Here is an 18,152-nt window from a genome sequence, read left to right as displayed (position 1 = left end):
TGTATGCATTGCAATTCTTAGAAAAATGAGTACCCTTGCAGAAGAGACAATCTCTTTTTTCTTTGACTGGTTTCTTATTAACTGTGCTACTCTTAGGAGGGCACTTATTCTTCTTACCTTGTGGAGAATCATTATTTCTGATTCCTGCTAATTGATAAGCATCTATGCAACTCTTTTTAGGAAATGAATTTTGATTATTACCATTGGGATAATTTTTCCCTTTGTGAAACTTGACAGATACCTCAGAGTTATTATGTGTTGCATCTTTAAAATGAGTTGGTTGGCTGGTCTGCAACTGAACAATTAATTCTTGTAGACCTAGTCTTATTTCCTCCAGACCAAAATAACCCTTGTGATATTGGCACTCAATAAGCAGTCTGATTCCTTCAGATTATATTTATTACTTAAAGTTTTGAGAGTGCTCTCAAGTTTAACTCTAAACTGCTGTAAACCTTTGTAAGTGTGATCTGGAGATTTTAAATTAACAATGATATTCACTAGATCCAACCTACTTTGTTCTATATTACCATAAGTGACTTTCAACAAGTCAACTGCTTCCTTGTAAGAGTCATCTACATTGGGAAAGGCTTGTATCAGTATGTGAGCATCTCCTCTTACCTGTCCTTTGAGGTAAAATAATTTAGTTACACAGGCTAGGTCACTCCTGTCATGCACAGCTGCTTTAAAAATTGACCAAAATTCCTCCCAGTTTTCTCCAGGATTAAACACAGGTAAACATAATTCTGGGAGTTTTGGCAAAGACATATTATTTGTTGGAGCAGACTGACCAACTGCCTGGTTTACACATTTTAATTTATTCAAGGCCTGACTTTTACAAGAAAGAATCTTTTCCTCCAATTCATAATACTGATTAATCATGAGATCTACTTCAGTCTCATCTACACAGTTTACTAATAAATCTCCTTCATATTTGTTGTAATATAATTTGTATGAATCATATCTATTACCTAAAGCATCTAAACACAATTTTAAATCATCAGTATTCACAGTTTCTTGATTCATTAATTCCAAACATTTATTATATGTTTTTGTTACATGACCCTTTCTAGCTTGCAGAGATGTTTTCTTTGCTCTGTATTCCATATGTTTGTCTTCTACATTAATTTCCTCAATTTCAGCCATGATGCAATATATTAAATTCAACTTAATAACACTGATTATGTACTAAATTATGTACTTTATAAAGGTAAATAGTACAACTTACCTTTAAATAAATTCTAGGTACTTGAGCTTAGCAATTACATGTAAGAAAGTTATATAAATTTTAAATATACATTAATACAAACCTTTAACCAGCCTTGGCTTATCAAAATTATTATACAAATTAATATAAATCCTTGCCAGAATTTGGCATAGCAAAATTAATATTATACACATTAATATAATCTTTAGCCACCCTTGAGCTTAGCTTATCAAAATTAATATTGTAATTACAATCCACTACACATTAAGTAAATTTGTGAACTTAACATCCACCTCCTTCTGTCATTTCACATATAATTATTAAGTAATTAACTAATTAATTACTTCACTAATTACCTCCGGTTCAAGAAGGACCAACGGGCTAATTAAATGTGGAAAATTACATATATCTGAATGTATCATTATGTACATAACAGTAAATGAACAAAGATAATTATTATTTATCAGTTAGACATGTAGGAATTTGGGACACCTAGGTCGCAAAAATGTCCCCCTTCGATACCTACCACTGTCATATCCACAAGTTGCTCTGGACCTATTAATTACAAATAAAATGTACATACACCAAGAATTCTGGCAAATATGTAAGTTTGTGGACTGTATATTAAAATTAATAAATGATTATATATATATATATATATATATATATATATATATATATATATATATATATATATATATATATATATATATATATATATATATATATATATATATATATATATATATATACACATTTATATAACAGAAGGAGAATATATCTTAATCATAACACTCACCAATTTGATTGGAGGTTAATGTGTCATGTACAGGACCCCACTTTTGCCTACATTTATGAAAAATTTACTGGCCAAAATTTAAAAATAAATTAGACAGCTTATCTGAGGTTCCTGGAGTTGTCCTGTCCTGTCGCCTGATATCTCAAGTTATGCAGGAATGCACATCCAAAAATTTCGCCTCCTGTTTGAGAGGTATCAACCCAAATTTAACCTCTAGAGCATGAAAAATTCTTCCCATTACTAATGTCTGTTACTTAGTTCAAAACAAAAATGGCGACTGTCCTTCTGCACAGATGCAGGCTTTCCGTTTTCTATGACATAAATATTATTAAATACAGTATGGCCAGCTATTTACATATAACTACTGCATTTCTGGAAAACATATACAGTATTTTCCACAGCACATAAAAGGCCCTAAAATCTGGAATTCATTACCTGTGAATATAAAAGAAACACTGTTTATAAATTCAAGTCTCTTCTCAAAAATCACTTAGTCACCCACAACTAAATAAATACTGAATAATTGTATCTCATAAATTGTATCTCATAAATGTTTCTCATTATTGTATCTCACAAATGTCTAACCTGTGACCCAATCAAACTTTATTTTTTAATTACATTACCTAACATAATACTCCATTCTACTGAATGTTCAGCAACACAGTAAATGACCATATGACCTGGTGGCCTGGTGGCTAAAGCTCCTGCTTCACACACGGAGAGCCCGGGTTCGATTCCCGGCGGGTGGAAACATATCGACACGTTTCCTTACACCTGTTGTCCTGTTCACCTAGCAGCAAATAGGTACCTGGGTGTTAGTCGACTGGTGTGGGTCGCATCCTGGGGGACAAGATTAAGGACCCCAATGGAAATAAGTTAGACAGTCCTCGATGACGCACTGACTTTCTTGGGTTATTCTGAGTGGCTAACCCTCCGGGGTTAAAAATCCGAACGAAATCTTATCTTATAATGTTTTTACCACTGAATATATCATCGCTTAGTTAATCTTAAGTTAATTTTAAGCCTGCCCCTAATATTCTGCATACCAGGGGCTTTGGCATGTTACACTGTAATAACTGTATTCCTTTGTACTTCACTGTATCATGTTCAAATTAATAAATAAAAAAAAAAAAAAAAAAAAAAGACTCGATGTCGGCTTCAGTAGATGAGGAACATGTTGCTGGTAGCAAGGTCTCTGATTGGTGGGTTTCCATGGGGAGTGATGGTGGTAGAGGCTTCTCATTGGTTGTTGTTGGAGTGACGTCACTTGCTGGTAGAGATGGAGGAGTTACTGACGACACAGAGGTGGCGACTGAGGGACGGTATGAGGTGCGAAATTTTTATTCGAAAAATTATGGAAATTGACTTATTCATATAGAAAAATAGCGTAACACTTTGGCAACACAATGGTACAAGAATCAATGTTCTACGACGTTTGTACAATAAATTAGTCATTTATATCAGGTATGGTGACGGCGATGTGCGTAGCACGTCTGCTCTCAGCCCGTACATTTTTTTAAATTTTTTCCTTGTTTTTTCTTACTTTTTATTGCATTATTCTTTCTAATAAAATAATTGACTATTTGGCATCATAAAAAAGTAGGCGGAGCTTATTCGTAGACTTCCAGCCAATCAGGAAGCATCTGGGAACACCGGCAGTATTCCCGCTCCAGAGAGGCAGGAGAAGTCACTTCATTATTACGCTTTTATCAACTCTACGGCTTATTTATCTATCAGAATTGATCTAATATGATATAATAAATACTATAAATAACATACAAACATGTTATATACTCTAGACTGAATAAAATAGGCCATAATATGGCCAGAGTTCATCAGCAATATTCGATATAAAATTATTACTCCTCACACACACACACACACACACACACACACACACACACACACACACACACACACACACAAATAACCCGCACATAAAAGAGAGAAGCTTACGACGACGTTTCGGTCCGACGTGGACCATTTACAAAGTCACGCTAACCAGAAGTACGAACGAACGAACGAAAGTTCAGGTAAGATCCCACCCAAATGGGATGAGCGGGGAAGACGGGACAGACGAAGAATAGTGCTGGAGAGGAGTGTTCTTAGTTGTAGAAATAGAGCCAAGGCTTAACCCAGCAGCTAAGTCGATCGTGGGACAGACATTGAGAACACACACAGCAGGCTCTTCTGTTGGGACTCCGGTGGGGAAGTGTGGACAGACGGAGAATAGTCGGCGAGAGGAAGGTCTTGAGTTGTAGCTGAAAGAGCCAGGGCTAAACCCAGCTGCGTGGCACTACGAGGCAGTGTAGAGAGGGCATGTTGAGGACATAGATGAGAGAGCAGACTGCTGACAGTGCTCGCTGGCTGATATGCTTCAGGCTGAGGTGAAGACCTGGTTTGGACGTCAGGTGTCGGGAGGCTCACGTTGTGTGTTGCGGAAGTGTGTTGTGTGTTTGGCTACACTTCGCTGGTGATGGAGCCACTCTTGAGTCTTTTGAAGTCTCTCTTGGACATATGGAATAATTGCATTCTGAGGTTGGAGCAGTTAAGATTCGTCACGAGGTAAGATAGTGCGTTTTCAAAAGGAATTTGGTGAGGTTTGGTGCAGGTGTACTTAACAGCTCCCTCTTTCATTAAGTGGAGCATATCAGCTGCGCTCATTTCAGTTGGGAGGTTGTGGGTGGTGTAGAAGGTTGTGATGAATGGTTTTGAAAACCGACAAGTTGAAGAATTGAGACACTTATGCAACACATAGGAATCTTTATTGAAGAAACGTTTCGCCACACAATGGCTTCATCAGTCCAATACAAAGTAGAAATGGGTAAGGTGAGTAGAAGTTTGAGGTAATCAGTCCCTCAACCTGGAATCGATGTGTTCAGTCCATCACTCTTGTAGGAAGTGCAGCATAGGGCCAGAGAGGTGGCTTATATACTGCGGTGAGATGAGTTGAAGTAGGAGGAGGCGGGATCACAGTGGGACCTGCCACTAGTGTAAGTAGGTCGTCGTCCAAAGGTTGGGCAAGCTTGCCCAACCTTACCCATTTCTACTTTATATTGGACTGATGAAGCCACTGTGTGGCGAAACGTTTCTTCAATAAAGATTCCTATGAAAGTTAAGACACATGTGCAACATCTGGATATCTTTATTGTAGACGTTTCGCCATCCAGTGGCTTTATCAATACAAATTCTAGGACATAATTGGAAGACAGTAGAACTATATTCTCCTCCACCACGATGCTGTGAACACTAACTCCAAGGCTGAGGGACTGATTACCTCATCTTTTGTATATAGTTCTACTGTCTTCCAATTATGTCTTAGAATCTGTATTGATAAAGCCACTGGATGGCGAAACGTCTACAATAAAGATATCCAGATGTTGCACATGTGTCTTAACTTTCATATTGTCGGTATTTTATACCTTGAACATTAAAATGGTATAAAATACCGACAGGTATTTTATACCATTTTAGTATGAAACAATATGAAACATATTGTTTCATACTATGGAACAATGCTCTTCTCCAGACTGAGGGACTGACCACCTCAAAACTTTAAGGGTGATGGACTGATTACATCGTCTTCAAGTATCTTCTGCTTCTATCAACTTTTCTGTACTCGACTGAAGAAGCCTACTGTGTAGGCGAAACGTTTCGAAATAAAGATACCTAACTGTTGCATATGTGAAAGTTAAGACACATGTGCAACATCTGGATATCTTTATTGTAGTAGACGTTTCGCCATCCAGTGGCTTTATCAATACAGATTCTAGGACATAATAGGAAGACAGTAGAACTATATACAAAAGATGAGGTAATCAGTCCCTCGGCCTTGGAGTTAATGTTCACAGCATCGTGGTGGAGGAGAGTCTGGAGCAAAGGCAAGAAGACTGGCGCTTTTTATAGGCGTCAGTGAATGGGACGGGCAGCAGACGAGGTCAGTCACTGGTAGGCGGGATTCCCCAGTGGAAGTAGGTCCTTCCCAAAGAGATGGGTTAGTTGCAGCAGCCGTGAAGAAGGTCTTGTAGATGTCCTCTGAACCAAGATTCCATGATGTTGCAGTGTCTGACAAGTTGTGCAAAGAAAGGTATAAAATACCGACAATATGAAAGTTAAGACACATGTGCAACAATAAAGATATCCAGATGTTGCACATGTGTCTTAACTTTCATATTGTCGGTATTTTATACCTTTCTTTGCACAACTTGTCAGACACTGCAACATCATGGAATCTTGGTTCAGAGGACATCTACAAGACCTTCTTCACGGCTGCTGCAACTAACCCATCTCTTTGGGAAGGACCTACTTCCACTGGGGAATCCCGCCTACCAGTGACTGACCTCGTCTGCTGCCCGTCCCATTCACTGACGCCTATAAAAAGCGCCAGTCTTCTTGCCTTTGCTCCAGACTCTCCTCCACCACGATGCTGTGAACACTAACTCCAAGGCCGAGGGACTGATTACCTCATCTTTTGTATATAGTTCTACTGTCTTCCTATTATGTCCTAGAATCTGTATTGATAAAGCCACTGGATGGCGAAACGTCTACTACAATAAAGATATCCAGATGTTGCACATGTGTCTTAACTTTCATATTGTCGGTATTTTATACCTTTCTTTGCACATGTTGCATATGTGTCTTACCTAATACCATTTTAATGTTCAGTATTTAAGTCTCCGCACTGTCGCTTGATCTTCAGATAGTTTCTGACTATGGAACTGAACTTGTCCAGGCTGAGGGACTGACAACCTCAAATTCTACGACTTCAAGGGTGATGGACTGATTACATCGTCTTCTCTACTGTTCCTGCCTACTTTCTGTATTCGACTGAAGAAGCCTACTGTGTAGGCGAAACGTTTCGGAATAAAGTTGCCTAACTGTTGCCTATGTGTCTTACCTACCAACCTGTCTGTATTGTATACCATTTTGATGTTCAACTTCTTGAGGTGAGGAGCGACTGTCTTCATTTATTCCACCACTTCCCCTTTCACGCACCTCTGTGCACTTGCTCTCCCTCCGTGGGCACCTAGCTCTCTTGCAGTGCTCCCCTTCCTTTGTATTTGACTGGCTCGTCCTCCTTATTCCCCACTTCTACCACTACCACTACTACTACCTCTACTACTACTACTACTACTACTACTACTACTACTACTACTACTGATGAAATTGAGACACATGTGCGGCGTCTGGGTGTCTTTGTTGTGGACGTTTCGCCATCCAGTGGCTGGCTGGATGTCGAAACGTCTACGATAGGGATGCCCAGGTGTTGCGCATGTCTTAATTTCATCTTGTCGGTATTATGTACCATTCTTGCACTACTACTACCACCACCTCTTACTGCCTATATATAGCCGTCCTGCTCCACTTCTGGTTAGTGTGACTTTGTAAATGATCCAAGTCGGACCGAAACGTCGTCGTAAGCTTCTCTCTTTTATGTGCTGGTTATTTGTGTATCGTTCCAGTCACGGTATTGTTCCTTTTTTCGTTATTTATTACTCCTCGTCTCCAGTCGTATTATTTGGTCTTTAATTAAGAGAAAATGGTGTTTTAAAGAGGATAACTGCAGTAGAACACCAGTTTACTAAGGAAACCATCGAAACAAACGGAATTTTCGCAAAAAAAAAAAAAAAAAAAAAAATATCGAGAAGGCGGGCCTGCCGGCGTTCCAGGCCAATGTCTCCGAAGTAACTTATTCACTTATTTCACTTTACCTACGCCTTTATTACTAATTAAGTGGGATAATATTCACAGAAATTGTAAAATAATGATTGTTCTTATTTTTAATGATGCACTTTTGGAAATATTCCAAATATGTTGGGATTTATGTGGGAGTAAAGGGCAGATTTTTTGCAAAAGTCTAAGAACTAACAATCTTTATTTTTTTCTGGAATAAAGATAAGATATTTAGAGGAAAGCGCATCAATAAAAAATCGTATTAGCATTGTTCTCTCGGTACCAAATGCCCAAACAACCTTACGTCGTGCCATACGGGACTACCATCCTGCCAAAGGACATTTTCAGTAAATCGTTCTTTTTTCAGTTGTTGTTTGGGATATCTTAGTGACAAATATTTTCAGTAAATAGTGTAAATACATCGTCTTATGCACCAAAAATGAAAGAAATCTGCCGGTAAAAAAAATGGATCAAAAATAGTTGTTAAACTGCCTCTAAGTCTTTCGTAAATTTGAAAATATCTGCCGAAGGTGGAGAAGCTGGAAATACAAACGATGACATGTTGTTCAAGTCAAATAGCTCGTTGATGGTGGTGTTGAAGGAGCCAGGTACTGCCATGTTCTCTATATGAGCATATAGCAGACAGTAGTGGATCTTTGTTAAGTCACATGCTGGAGGAGTGACGGTGGTGGTGGAGGCGGGTTGAGTGGAAGCTTGAAGGAGTTTTGTAGTATCTTCCTGCAACTTTGCAATCGCTGCATAGGTTGGTGACTTGGAAGACGATTTTTTCTGTGCTGCATCTTGAGATTTCTTAATAATGCACTTTCTAGTGGGACATTTTGCTGCAAGAGTGTGGTGATCGTTGCTTTTGCAGTTTAAACAAGTTGGTGGAGATGGAGCAGAGGCAGTACAGGAACTAAAAGTGTGGCCTTCACTACCACATGTGGTGCAGAACTTCTTGTTTTTAACTGGACAGGCCTTGGTGGTGTGCAGATAAGAATAACAGTTCGAGCAATGTTGGATGTAGTGAAATCTTTCTGCTTCGATGTAGGTGAGGCTGATGAAGTAGTAGTACACAGCAAGACCTTCGCTCAGAGCAGTGGCTGCCATGTTCACATCAGTGAAGGTGACCTTGAGCATGGACGATGCATTTGGGATTTTTGGGATGCTGTCAACGGTGGCCCATGTATTTTGGGTTTCAATAGATGACTTGAGTTCAGCAATTGGTAGCGAAGTGAGAATCTTGTCTAGTTTTTTTTTTTCAGGAATACTGATCTCCTTGCCCCGAGAACAGGAGAGGACATAACAGTAAATCCTTGAGCAGTGAGAGTAGTGGTGGCTTCTGTAGTGAGTAGCTTCTCAGCTTCAGCATCATTATGACACACGACAATAAAGGCTTCCTTGAGTGTCAGAATAGCGTTGAATTTCACTTGCAACCCACCCTGGACGGCGGTTGCAAGAGCAAGCTTCGATGAATCATCAACAGTACCACTGTTGGGCTTGATCTTGACAAGATTTGCATAGCTCATCGTGGTGCAAATCAAGGCTGAAGACGATAGTATAGGTTCTCCTCCCCATCGGGGATCGTAGGGAGACTGAATAAGTAAGGAGAGCTGCTATGACCTACCGAGGCGAGAGTCAAAAGCAGAATCCCGTGAGTGCCGAGTTTCAGCACTCGTTCCAGTTTTTTTTTTTCTCTCAGAAGGTCACCATGCAACTGTCTCTCTTTTTCACAAATAATGGCCTCTGAAACACTATCATCATGTAACCGTTTATCGTTTGTCCAAATCAACAAGAGTTTTTCAACCTCCTCAATAATTTGTGGCCTTTGCTTTGATATCACTTTCGCGCCTTTTGCAATGTCAGCTGCTTTAATTTTTTCCCTTTGGCCCAGTATCTGGCTAATGGTAGACTTCGATATACCAAGAAGTTTTGCTATATAAATCACGCAGAGCCTATCTTCTTCATACTTTCTAATGACTTCTTTTTAAAAATCAACAGTGCTTTTTACAACTTTTCATTTTGCTTTCATGTATTTATTCTTCTCTGGACCCATGATAGCTTATCTCACAATAAAAAAAAATCGCACCAACACTGCAAAATAACATAAAAGTTCACAAGATGCACAACAAAAGCTCAAAAGTTGCTTACAGCATCCAATATACAATCTGTGAGCACGTGACCCGAGCTGTTTGTATTGTCGGTTGACAACCAAGAGAACGTACAAAAACTAGGATATTTTTTCTCCAACTCCTTGTTCGAAAACCGATTTGTTCGACCTATAATGCGGTCGACAAAGGAGGGTCCACTGTACTTCACTGTAAATCTTACTAGTGATTTGAGCACCTCAGTCGGTCACTAATATTTTCGATGGTTCAGACGCACATACTACAAACAAAACATTCAAAAAACACGTCAGCGACACTTTGGAGGTCTTTCTTCGGGAACAATACCAGTGTAGTGAACCTGGATAACTGATCCACTGACTCCATTACATAAAGATTTCCAGAGTTAGTGTCATGAAGGTCCATTAAATCTGCACCAACGAGGTACAATGGCCGGAATGCTCCTATCTCTATAGTAACATGAAACGAGCTGTCATTGACAAATTTAACAGTTTTAGAAATTTAACAAACCACAATAAAGTATCAGGGAAACAAAAAATTCCTTGAGACCAATGATATGTCCTCACGACTCTTGGTTTTCTGTGTCCACTGTAGATGAGTGAGGTAATCCTAGAGTTACCCTCTTAAGTTAGGTTAGGTTAGTCTCTGGTCTTATTCATAAGATGACCTGCCAATGGAGCTTTTGGCCTTCTGATTTGAGGCCTTTCTTTGGTTTATTGATCCACCCGTTTTAAAAATTAAAATGCTTCTAATGATTCAAGGATAACTAATTGATAAATTTCTCACTCTCTCAATTCCACCATACGGTACAACACTTGGTCTATAATTTCATAACACTCACACGACCACTGTGTCTAATGGCAGCAGTGTTATGAGCAGTGAGCGCACCTCAAACAAAACTTTTGATATTCTCTTAATCTGTTAGTTCCAAGTGTCTCCAGGTATTTTTCTATAGTAATAGTTATTGTATTTGCATTTAAGGAATTAGACAATTATTGTAAATATTTGATGTGAATGAGTGTAAACTTAAACCATCACAGACATTCTAGGACATTTCTTGTTAGTTTTAAAAATAAATGTGGTTCTCTGTGGTCAATAATGATCTTAAACTTATGTTGAAAGATATAAGGCATAAAAAATCTACATTCATTCCTAGCTAATTCTTCTTAGTATAATCGAGTATCTGGAAGCTTTAGCTTCCAACTGGAAAAAATGCAACAGGATGTGGGTTACTCTTTTTTCTCTAAACAGAGTTTCTTACTGCAACTCACGAGGTGTGGGGTTTCCAACCCATTTATGAACTCAGGACAGCCGGAACGGTTGACTATGTAAGTAAGTAAGTAAGTAAGTTTATTCAGGTATACACAAATACAGTTACATAGAATTATCATACATAGCAGCATATGTGTAGAGAACCTAGGATGACCCAAAAAAGTTAGACAGTGACTTATTTCCATTGACATATATATTCAGTCTTCAGGGGTGGCACAACCCTAACCATTGTGTGTCGTTGTTTATTTTCGAAGTCTTTCATTTTTGGTGTACTTTAAGAAGCGTACATTCCCTGTACACTAAGTCTCTGAAGATAGCCCCAAAAACAACTGAAAAAACATATTTACTGAAAATGACATTTGGCAGCTAAGCTCCTCATAACGGCACTATGAAAAGTTGTTTGGGGACTTCCTACTGATAAAACAATGCTAATCCAATTTTCTGATGACAGCAAATACCGTAAATATCTTACCTTTATTCCACACACACACAAAAAAAATGAAGTTGATAACTTTTTGACATTTAGCAAAATATCTGCCCTTTACCCCCACAAAAATCGCATAACATTTGAGATATTTCCAAAATAAATTCGCCAGTTTGTAAAGCATTCATTGTTTTATGATCTCTGAAAATCATCTCATATAATTCATTATCAACGAAGAACTTACAAGAAGTAAGTGAATAACTTACTTCTGAGATATTCAACGAAAACGTACGCATAGCTGATCACTCGAGAAAAATCACTTTTTTTCAGTTTTTGTATATTCATTTTTTCATTAGGGATTTGCCGGTACTTCCGGCCCGGGTCTTCTCCAGATGGTGACCCGGCGTCAAGTTTTTGCATACAATAGAAGTGATCTTGGGCAGTTAACCCTGTGTTGAACTCCGTTTTCTGTAATGTTACAGTCCACAGAGGGACAAGACAGAGGGACTAGACAGAGGGACTAGACAGAGCAACAGACAATCTCTTATGATCAAGCAGTAAAAATATCCCCCCCGCGAGACCGCTCCCAGACCTACGTACTGTGTTATTTTTGTATTTAGTTTAGAGTATTTATTATGTTTCTATATTATTTATATTGTCATATTAGATAAATTTTCATAGGTAAATAAATCTGTAGGTGTCCCGTAGCTCGATTGCTAGTGCACTCTGCTCACACACTGAGATCCGGAGTTCGAGTCTCCGGTACGGCTGGAAAACATTACGAACGTGTTTCCATATGATATCTGCTGTCCCAGTTCACCCATCAGTTAAAAATGGGTACCTGGGTGTTAGTCGACTGGTGTGGGTCGTATCCTGGGTCAAAACTGACCTAATTTGCCCGAAATGCTCAGGCATAACTAGCGGCTTTCTACATAGTAGTATGTCATTGATGTCAGCTAAACCTGTATACCTTATACATGTACTTATAGAAATAAAAATTATTATAGTTATGTTAATATTATGAAAGATTTTAGTGCCTTGAGAGACACTCCGACTCCATAATAGTTCCTCCCACTCTGTAACGATGCCAAATCATGAATTATTATATTATAAAGAATAATAAAAGAAATAACTGTGAGCACGTATGATACAGGTGGCGACGTCACCATAAATGTTATAATGACTATAATTCATAATTCGTTGTAGAAACATCGTACAATAATGAGATTTACACCAAAATATTGCCAAAGTGTTATGCTACTTTTCTGGAAGCCTAACTCAGTCTTCGTATTTTTTTTTTACTCTGCACACCACAGGCGGAGTTAGGATGGTGTCAGTCGTTCAGTTCACCATAAACCAGCTCACACTCCACCAACGTAAAAAAATGGCTTTTCCTTGGTTAGGTTAACGAGGTGAGTTGCCATCTCGGCAAAACTCTTAATAAACCACCGATATACGATTGTCAAGGACTAAGCGATTCAAGTACCTTTGTTTAATCTTGAGGTTTGTGCTTGTACTGATGACTGTATTGAATAACCCAAACTGTTATTCAGCACAAGGAGTGGTGGAGACCCCATGATGAATGACAGAGTATCAAGACGTCCAGAAAAAGATGTCGTTTGGGTTTCCCTATGTAACATATTAATGAAAAAATCAATTAATAAAAAAATGGAATGGTCAAAAAAGATAAAAGATAAAAAAATGACTAAGAAAAGCTAAACATTAAAATAAAATTAATCTTCAACAAGAGGATCAAGTACACGAGTGTCGTAATGTCTCCGGGGAGGCATTTATCAAGGACAAGTTGATATGAATGAAACTTGCAACACTTGCCAGTGGCTTCATTAGTTCACGAATCAGTGTTCAGTGCATCAATTTTAGCAGAAATACAGCATATGCTGAGAGAGGAGGCTTATATACTGCAGGTAGTTGAGATAAAGCATGAGGCCGCATCACCGGTGGAGAAAAAACTATGGAGGTAGTCCTAGACTATAGTTTAGGCAAACAGTAAACAATTCCCTATATCAAGATCCCAAGATGTTGCTGTGTTTGACAAATATATATCTGACAGACTCGGCAACATCTTGGGAATTCAACGCTTGCCTAACCTATGGGCACGACCTACTTCCATTAGTACTGTGTTTCTACCTATGAGACTGCCTGCAGCTACTTCGCCTCACCTTTCTGTATCATGTAATTCCCTTCTTCGCGCATGTATTGTACTTTTATCAAGATTGATGGTCTGAACACACAGACTCTAGGCTGAGAGACTGATTACCTTAAACTCCTCATCTTCCATCGTTCTTCTTTATATTGGACTGAAGCCAATACACAATACACAAATAACCCGCACATAAAAGAGAGAAGCTTACGACGACGTTTCGGTCCGACTTGGACCATTTACAAAGTCACACTAACCAGAAGTTCATTCATTAGAGGTTCGCCGGTACTTCCGGCCCGGGTCTTCTCCATATGGTGACCCGGCTGCTAACCAGAAGTGGAGCAGGACGGCTATATATAGGCAGGAAGAGGTGGTGGTGGTGGTAGTAGTAGTAATAGTAGTAGTAGTAGTAGTAGAGGCAGTAGTAGTGGTAGTAGTGGGGAATAAGGAGGAGGAGCCAGTCAAATACAAAGAAAGGGGAGCACTGCAAGGGAGCTAGGTGCCCACAGAGGGAGAGCAAGTGCGCAGAGGTGGGTGAAAGGGAAAGTGATGAAATAAATAAAGAAGAAACAGAAACACGAGACAGAAGAAAGAAAGACAACCCAGAAGAGAAAAAGGAAAGAGGAAAGGGGAAGAGGGAGAAGAAGAAAAAGAAAAAGAAAAAAATGAGGAGTCAGGTTAAGTCACGGGTGTTCTGAAGTTTGGAGCATTTTACAATGTAGTGGGAGAGGAAGGCATCTACGGAGACGAAGCCAGGGCTAAGATTCATACAAGGAAAGTTGTGTATTAGAGAGGATTCAACTAGACGGCGACTGTTCGAGTTGGAAGTAGGGAAGACAGTTTTAGCAGACCAGTCAATAGGATGGCTATGATATTTGACGTGACAGAAAAGAGCATTGTTAGTGTCGGCAAGCCTAACACTATTTTTGTGCTCCCTAAGTCTGTCAGAAAGAGATCGACCAGTTTCTCCGAAGTATTGAAGAGGACAGGAGGAGCAAGAAATAGAGTAGACACCAGGAACATCTGTAGAGGGAGGAGAGGTATGAACGAGATTAGTGCGAAGAGTGTTAGTCTGGCGGAAGGTAAGCTTGATGTCTAAGGGACGGAGAGAATTGTTGAGATTAGAAAGACCGGAAATGTAGGGAAGGCAGAGGACAGGAGAGTTCCCAGGAGTAGAGAGTTTGGGAGAGAGGAAATTACGTTTGGCACGTGAGAGGGCAGAGTCTATGAAATGGGAAGGGTAGCCAAGACGGGAAAACGAATTATGAAGAGTGGAAATTTCTCCTGGAAGGAACTGAGGATCACAGATGCGGAGGGCACGGAGAAAGAGGGAGATAAGAACAATGGTTGGCGAAACGTCTCCACGAAAAAGATACCCAAATGTTGCACAAGTGTCTCATACAACTTGTCGGTTTTCTAAATAAGAACATAAGAACATAAGAACGAAGGAACACTGCAGAAGGCCTACTGGCCTATGCGAGGCAGGTCCAAGTCCCCTACCGGCTTAAGCCAATGCACCCAACCTAGTCAGGTCAGGTCACATTGACTTAAGGGAGGAACACGGCAACCGACCTGTTAGCACAAGCTATCAGGTCTAACTCACACCCACCCACATCTACTCATGTATTTATCCAACCTATTTTTAAAGCTACACAACGTTCTGGCCTCTATAACGGTACTTGGGAGTTTGTTCCACTCATCCACAACTCTATTACCAAACCAGTACTTTCCTATATCCTTCCTGAATCTGAATTTTTCCAACTTAAAACCATTGCTGCGAGTCCTGTCTAGGCTAGATATTTTCAGCACACTATTTACATCCCCTTTATTTATTCCTGTCTTCCACTTATACACCTCAATCATATCCCCCCTAATTCTACGTCTTTCTAGAGAGTGCAGTTTCAGGGCCCTTAGTCTATCCTCATAGGGAAGGTTTCTGATACATGGGATCATCTTTGTCATCCTCCTTTGTACATTTTCCAGAGAATTTATATCCATTCTATAATACGGTGACCAAAACTGTGCAGCATAATCTAAATGAGGCCTAACCAAGGATGTATAGAGTTGAAGAACAACCTGAGGACTCCTATTATTTATGCTTCTTGATATGAAGCCAAGGATTCTATTAGCTTTATTGCGAACACTTATGCACTGTTGTCTTGGTTTCAGATTACTGCTAACCAGAACTCCTAAATCTTTTTCGCAATCCGTAATATTAAGATCTACATTATTTAGTTTATATGTGGCATGGTTATTGTCCTGTCCAACATTTAGAACTTTGCATTTGTCTATATTAAACTGCATCTGCCACTTCTCCGACCACTGCATCAGTCTATTCAAATCTTCCTGGAGTGCTCGAATGTCCTCGTCAGAATGAATTCGACGGCCTATTTTGGTGTCATCGGCAAACTTGCCGATGTCGCTCTTTATGCCCTCATCTATGTCGTTTATGTAGATTGTCACTGACAATTGTTGACGTTCTCCACAAGGTGACGAAGCTGTACTAGTAATGTCTATCTAGTGTCCAAGTGCCACGATGTCACAAGCAGTTCACCAGCAGATTACTTGGTGCCACCGGGTGCTTGTGGCTTGGCTTGTAGCATCCTCAGCTCACACACTGAGGGTGTGTTAACTGAGGATCTCTCCCGGCACGGGTGAAACGTTGGGCATATTTCCTTACACCCGCTGCCCCTGTTCACCTAGCAGAATGTAGGTACCTAGGTGTTAGAAATGTGTGGTAAGTTGCCCGAAATGCTCTGCATAACCAGAGGCTTTCTATACAGTATGTCATTGATGTCAGCTAGGTCTGTAACAGTCGCATCATGTACTTATAGATATAACGATTATAAAATAATAATAATAACAATAATAATAATAATAATAATAATAATAATAATAATAATAATAATAATTATTATTATTATTATTATTATTATTATTATTATTATTATTATTATTATTATTAAGTGAAGGTTGACCAGGCGGTGATGGCGAGAGGTTGTTCAGACACATTCGGTGTGCCTGGATAGTTTAGTAGACTAGATCGACTTAGATCTTATAGTTAGGTGTATGAAGTCCATATCAAACTGTCTAAGATCAAGTAACGTCTGTCGAACCATTAGATAGCTGCAAAACTCTCGTGTCCATCCATCTCTCTCTGCACGGGGACTTGAAAACAAGAGATTCAAATACATAAAGTTGAAGACCAAGGGATAAAACAACACTAAACACAGTAAGGAAGTCTACGTAGAGCCTCAGAAGAAGGAATTACAAAACCAAAGGACCGCTAATACTTACGTGGACAGCAGGACAGCAGTAGATGAAATGAAGAGACATAAGTCGCTTCTTCTGAAGAAAGAAAAAGTGAGAAAAAGATAAGAGGAAACCACTGAGAGTAAATAGAAAAGACAGGGAACGAAACAGAAAAAAAAAAGAATTTCCTAGTTAGAGGGCGCCACGCAAAACTCTACCAACATTACTTGTGCTGAATGACACACATGGATGGTGGATCAAGTCTCCTTAGAGGAGGATCCTTAATGTAAGTAATAAGAGGGAAGTAACTACTGTTTGTACAGTAGTTACATCCCTGTTATTACTTACATTAAGGATCCTCTAAGAAGGGATGCCAATGAGATGCTCGTGATCCAAGAAACTGAAGCTGCCTTTTAATTTATTAGATCAGACCTACTTGTCCCTCATCCTCAAAGTGCTGCATCGCCCAAACTGGTTTAGCACTTTATTATGAATTTATAACAGCGCCGCGAGGGGCACTTACTGGAAGGAACGTGAAGACTCAACCTCCCGCTAATATCTTCTGCTGCAAGATTAACCTTTTCAGTGAACCATGTTCTGCCATGAGAATGACTTTCTTCTTGTACCATGTTCTACCATGAGAATAACTTGCTCCTTGTGCCATGTTCTGCCATGACAATAACTTGCTCCTTGTACCATGTTCTACCATGAGAATAACTTGCTCCTTGTACCAAGTTCTACCAAGAGAATAACTTGCTCCTTGTACCATGTTCTACCATGAGAATAACTTGCTCCTTGTGCCATGTTCTGCCATGACAATAACTTGCTCCTTGTACCATGTTCTGCCATGAGAATAACTTGCTCCTTGTACCAAGTTCTACCAAGAGAATAACTTGCTCCTTGTACCATGTTCTACCATGAGAATAACTTGCTCCTTGTACTATGTTCTACCATGAGAATAACTTGCTCCTTGTACCATGTTCTACCATGAGAATAACTTGCTCCTTGTACCATGTTCTACCATGAGAATAACTTGCTCCTTGTACTATGTTCTACCATGAGAATAACTTGCTCCTTGTACCATGTTCTACCATGAGAATAACTTGCTCCTTGTACTATGTTCTACCATGAGAATAACTTGCTCCTTGTACCATGTTCTACCATGAGATTAACCTGCTCCATGTACCATGTTCTACCATGAAATTTAACCTGCTCCATGTACTATGTTCTACCATGAGATT

General features: G+C 39.4%; 1 protein-coding gene across 1 annotated transcript in view; it reads left to right on the top strand.

Moving 5' to 3' along the window:
• LOC128688513 (protein O-linked-mannose beta-1,2-N-acetylglucosaminyltransferase 1-like) overlaps positions 1-18,152 on the top strand; it is a 215,449-nt gene that overhangs the window by 13,597 nt on the left and 183,700 nt on the right. The gene's annotated exons all lie outside the window — the stretch shown is intronic.

The sequence above is a fragment of the Cherax quadricarinatus genome, chromosome 13, assembly GCF_038502225.1.
Source record: "Cherax quadricarinatus isolate ZL_2023a chromosome 13, ASM3850222v1, whole genome shotgun sequence".
Taxonomy (NCBI): Eukaryota; Metazoa; Arthropoda; class Malacostraca; order Decapoda; family Parastacidae; genus Cherax; species Cherax quadricarinatus.
The sequence above is the reverse complement of the archived record's forward strand: the minus strand, read 5'-3'. Positions and strand labels throughout refer to the sequence as shown.